Below are 6,345 nucleotides of genomic sequence, written 5' to 3'. Positions count from 1 at the left end.
TCTAATGTAGTATATACTATATATATAGTGTATATATATTGTTTAACGTATTTTAAATGTATATAGGTGGGTATATAGAGTGTATATTGGAAAAAACTTTTTTTTTGGTTTTTGACCGGGTTTGATGGATTTTTAACCGAGTTTGACCGGGTTTAGGTAGGTTAGACCAGGTTGGGCTAAGTGGGTCGGTTCAGGGTTGTTTTTTAAAAAATTACTGTTGAACCCGGACTCGGCCCACTTAACCAGGCTTGGATACGGACCGATCCACAACTCATTTAATTTTCACGGGCAATTTCGAGCGACTCGGCCCGGCCTACTTAACACCTTGGCCCCTATCTGAGATAATAGATAAAGGAACTCCATGCAATCTGACAAACTCTCTGATATACAACTTAGCATAATCTTCAGCGGTATAAGATGTGTGAACTGGCAAGAAATGCGCTGACTTAGTCTACAATAACCCAAATCGAATCATGTTGATGACGCAAATAGGGTAAACCAGTCACAAAGTCCATATTCACCTCTTCCCACTTCCAAGTGGGGATACCAAACTCTTGCAACGTACCACCAGGTCCTTGGTGCTCTACCTTAACCTGTTGAGAAGTTGCACATTTAGCTACAAACTCTTCTATATCTCTCTTTATACCACTACACCAATAGATATCTCGTAAGTAGCGGTACATCTTAGTGGCACCTGGATGAGTGGAATAACGCGCACCATGCGCTTCCGCCATAATTCGTTGCCTCAAATCATCAACACATGGCACACACAATCTACTCTGGTATCTCAACACGCATCTCTCCCTGAGGAGAAAACTTCTACCTTTTGGTATTTAATCGACTCCTTTGGTTTGACCAAACTAGAATCCTTATTTTGTTTCTCTTTCACTTTCGAAACTAGGAAAGATTCAGAACTACTTTGAACCCAAACGTTCCCTTCAGCTAAATCAACTAATCTCATACCCAATCTAGCTAATCGATGCACTTCCCGAACTAACTTTTTCTTATCATTCTCTACATGAGCAACACTGCCCATAGGCAATCTACTAAGGGCGTCTGCCACTACATTGGCCTTTCCCGGATGATACAACACACTCATATCATAATCCTTCAAAAATTTGAACCACTTTCTCTGACAAAGATTCAACTCCCTCTGAGTAAACACATAATGCAAAATTTTGTGATCCGTGAACACATAAACATGCCCCCCATACAAATAATGTCTCCATCTTTTCAAAGCAAACACAACATTAGCCAACTCAAGATCATGGGTTGGGTAATTATTTTCATGAGGCTTAAGCTGTCTGAGGCGTAGGCTATAACCTTACCTCTCTACATCAAAACACAACCCAAACCAACTCTAGAGGCATCACAATAAACAACAAAACCATCTATGCTATCAGGTAATACTAGGACTGGGGATGAAGCGAGTCAAGTCTTCAACTCTTGAAAACTCTTCTCGCAGGAATCTGACCACTAAAACTTAACTTTCCTCTGGGTCAATCTACACATAGGGGATACAATAGAAGAGAAACCTTCAACAAAATGTCTGTAATAACCAACTAAACCCAAGAAACTCCTAATGTCTGATGGAGATATAGTTCGAGGCCAATTATTTACGGCTTTTGTCTTCTGAGTATCAACTTTAATACCATCACTAGAAAGAATATGACCAAGGAAAGCTACTGACCTTAGCCAAAATTCACACTTATTGAATTTGGCGAACAACTATTGATCTCTAAGAGTTTGCAACACAATTCTAAGATGGTTTGCATAATCATCCTTGCTACGAGAGTAGATTAGAATATCATCTAGAAATACTATGAAAAACATGTCCAGATACTATTTGAACACTCTATTCTTCAAGTCCATGAAAGCTGCTGGGGCATTAGTTAGCCAGAAGGACATGACTAGAAACTCAAAATGACCATAACAGGTTCTGAAAGCTGTCTTCGGAATATCACATTCCCTTACTCTAAGATTATGATAGCCGGATCTAAGGTATATCTTTAAGAAACACCTTGCACCTTGGAGTTGGTCAAATAAGTCATCAATTCAAGGAAGAGGATATTTGTTTTTGACTGTAACTTTATTCAGTTGACGATATTCAATGCACATACACAAAGAACCATCTTTATTTCACACAAATAGGACGGGAGCGCCCTATGGAGAAACACTTGGCCTTATGAAACCTTTATCCAAAAGATCTTTGAGATGCTCTTTTAAATCTTTAAGCTCGGTGGGAGCTATACGATACAGAAGGAAAAAAATAGGCTGAGTATATTGGAGAAGGTCAATCCCGAATTCTATTTCCCTATCGGGAGGTAACCCTGGCAAATCTTTAGAAAAAAATCAGGAAACTCATTAACTACACTGGCTGACTGAACTGTTGGAGTCACAGACTTAGTGTCTTTAACTCACACAAAATGATAGATACACCCTTTAGAGATCAACTTTCTATCTTTGAGATAAGATATAAAATGACTCTTGGGAGACACTAAATTATTTTTCCACTCAAAGACTGGATTAGCTGGAAACTGAAAATTCACCACTCGGGTGCGACAATCTATGGATACATAACAGAAATGGAGCCAATCCATGCTACGAATAAGATCAAAGTTAACTATATCTAACTCTATTAGGTATTCTAACATGATTTTATGAAGGACAGTGATAGGACACTTTCTATAGATCTGTTTGGCAACAACTGACTCACCCACTGGGGTAGAAACCAAGAAAGGCTCAGGAATTTTTTCAGAACTTATCTTAAAATTTACTGCAACTAATGAGGTCACGTAAGAGAAACTTGACCTAGGACCTAACAACACATAAACATCAAGATGAAAAACACAAAGCATATTAGTAACAATATTTGGAGAATCTTCCTGCTCCTAATGGGATGGTAAAGCATAAAACTAATTCTGGCGCTGACTGCCACCAGTACTGGAGGATGCGCCCTGAGGAGGAGCTAGTGCACTAGTAGCCTGAGTCTAGGGACGAACATCTCTATTTTCCTGCTTAGCATACGGATAATCTCTAATACCATGACCCAACTTGCCACAACCAAAATAACCCTTCTGTCCAGCTAAACACTCACCAGGATGATTGTTACCACACCTAGCACATGGAGGATAACTGGGCCTACGAATCACACAATTTTGGGAACTGGACATAGAAGACTTACCCCACTGCTCTTGTCTTTCTCTATGAGCGGGAGCACTAGCTGAAGATGGTGCTGGCATAGATGAATGATTTTGAAACAGCGAATGCTTTCCTCCTTGAGACCTAGACTGGCCATACTCAAACTGGCCTGTTCTAGCCTTCTTACTTTCCTTCTCTCTTCCCTTCAACTTCTCTGCTTCAATTTGCTGGGCATGAATCATCAATCTAGAAAAATCCATGTCTCCAATAATCATGAAAGTCCTACACTCCTTGACTACCAAACTAGACACTCCAGTAACAAACTTACTCATACTAGCCCTAGGATCAGCCATTGTATCAGGGGCATACTTAGACAACTGATTGAACTTAAGGCAGTACTCTTTTACTGTCATCAAGCACTATCTCAAATTCACAAACTCTTCTATCTCAGCTTCCCTTATTTCACATAGGAAGAACCTATCTAGGAAAGTATTCTAAAATACTTACCAACTCATAGGAGCATCATTCTTACCTCTACCATTCTTTCGGATAACTACCCAATCATACGCTATATCCTTCAACCTATAGGATGCTAACTCTACATCCTCCTCTTCAGAAACATGCATAATTTGGGTGATCTTCTTTACCTCATCTAAATAAAGTTGTGGGTCCTCACCTACTTTCAACCTAAAGAACTCTGGAGGATTTATTCTCATGGAGTCTCTGATTCTAGCTGCTGCTAAATCCCATTTTTGCTGAAGTAGGACTGCAGCCTGATGGTTTCCTTGAACATTAGCAGTCACTACCTAGGCCAACTCCTGAAAGGCAGCTTTAAACTCAGCATGGGATATGTTCTCATTTAAAGGATCGACGGGCTAGGGTAGTTGGTTACCATTTCTGTGAGCATTAATTAGCTTGAAGAGGAGGCATATTCAACTGTCACGTAAGAGAATGAGTTAATAGCAGATAGAGATATTGTGCGCAAGATAGATCCTAAAAGAAAGAGATGATTTCCTAAGAACGTCTCATAGTCTCTTGCTCATAAATATGGCACGCTTCACACCCATGATCAAGACTCTACGTAACACGGCTTGTATGACTCCCTAGGAATCTTATAAACCTTAGACTCTGATACCAAGTTTGTAACACCCCAAAATCTGATCCCAAGATGTCAGTCTGAATCTCATAACAATGGAAATATAGACATAAAAGTCATGCTAAATGTGAAAAACTGTCTAAGATAGCTGAGAACAATTTGAATGTGATGTCTGAAAATCAATACTAAATAATCTAAAACAAAACAACAATCTGGCAAGCCTCTATTACTAAAACTAGAGAGTCACTGGGACAAACCCCCAGCTAACTCGAACTGTCTGAAAATAATACTGAAATCATATAAACTAATAAGCTGCAAAATCTGAATGAATAAGTCCCCAAAATATAAGGACTCACCAACTATCAGATGTAGATGGAGATGCTCGAACTACTCACGCTGTTGATACTGAGCACTTGAACCTACATTATGAGACAATGTAGCACATAGATGTATATGTGGATCATTACTTCGAGGATGAACTGAGTATATGGGGGTGAAATGCATAAGTAAAACATCATCTCATCATCATAATTTTTAAAACAATGCATGCTAAATGTAAATGACTCACATAAGCTGAAATATCTAAAATGCTAAAAATCTGAAATCATGAATAAAAATCATACTTTGTAAATCTAGTGAGTCATAACATTTAGTTCTAAAAATTGTACTAATGATCTGTCTGTAAATCATAATGTCTAAGTGTAAAAAGAGCTCACTTTTAAATCTGAAAGCTGAAATCTGAAGCTAATAACATTCTGTAAAGTATAATCTGAATAAAATTGTGAGCTTTTACACTTAGTTTTCTAAAAGCTTTTCTGTTATTCTTTTCTATTGGAGAGGTTTTTCTAACCGACATAAACCATGTGAGCTAACATGGAGTCCAATATCTTGTTCCCCTAAGGGAAAAAACTCACGATGGGGAGAGGTGTCATACTCTTGCCAAGGAGTATAACCTGTAGTTATGTGATCGATCACAACCTAAATCTATCATCCATATAGAAATGGGACTAATCTCATAATCTGTACCTACGTTGGCTATGTACTTTTGTGGAATATAGGGCACGCTAATCCCATAATTCCCATTTAGTTCTAAATACTACTCCCCTTTTAAATCTGTATGCTCACTCTGTTGGAAATCTACTTTAAAAACTAGCATAAGGGTTTATTCTGAAACCAATTATGCATTTATCTAATTAAATTTGTAAATAAAGCTATTCTAAATTTTGTAAACTGTAGAAAATTTGTAAAGTGGATTCCATAGCTAAATTGAGGATCAAAAGATAAAAGCTTTATTGTAATTCTGTAAATAATCTGATCATAAGATGATTAGAGCATCATCTTTCTTGAAATACCAATACTCAAAATAGGGCTTAATAACCCATGCATTAAATACATGTCAAAACATCATAATACTCATGCTTGATAATGAAAAACAATGATAATTCATCTCAAAATCTAGAAATTACTACAATAGGCATGAAAACATGAAAATAGACATGCAATTCATCTTTAAAATCACTCAAAACTCATAATCTTGCAAATAGCAATAATGAGTATGAAAGACATGTAACAACGAAAGGTCTATATCTGGAAAAATTCACATGTAACAAAATATATTCATTTTTGAAGCAACTCTTTGACATTCTAGGGACAAGTTTAAGCTAGAAAAAGTATGGGGTATTACATTAACAGTCATAGTAACAGATTGGGAAAAGAGTTGTTAAATCAGTACAATTAAAAGGTATGAAAGACATGTATCGAATCATACATTGTAGGTGAGTACTTGTGGGATATTGTCAATAGAAGTAACACAAATCCTCCTGTAATACCCCATACTTTTCTTAGCTTAGTTCAACTCCTAGTTGCATGTATAAGAGGCTTACAGCCAGAAAATTTCACTAAGTGTTGGGGACTTAGTCATATTTTTGGCTTCTTAACTTTGAGGATTTTTATATGGGTCTTCCCAACCCCGAGACATAAGTTTTTGAGTTAATTCATGTTCAAGGATGTGAGGATCATGTCTCAGGGAAGTTTAGGATTTTTTGAACGTGGATTGCTTCGTGTTTGGATTTTGATTCCAGAATCTCACTGCGATAGTGGCGCGTCAT

The sequence above is a fragment of the Capsicum annuum genome, chromosome 4 (genome assembly GCF_002878395.1).
Source record: "Capsicum annuum cultivar UCD-10X-F1 chromosome 4, UCD10Xv1.1, whole genome shotgun sequence".
Taxonomy (NCBI): domain Eukaryota; kingdom Viridiplantae; phylum Streptophyta; class Magnoliopsida; order Solanales; family Solanaceae; genus Capsicum; species Capsicum annuum.
This window is presented reverse-complemented; position numbering follows the sequence as displayed.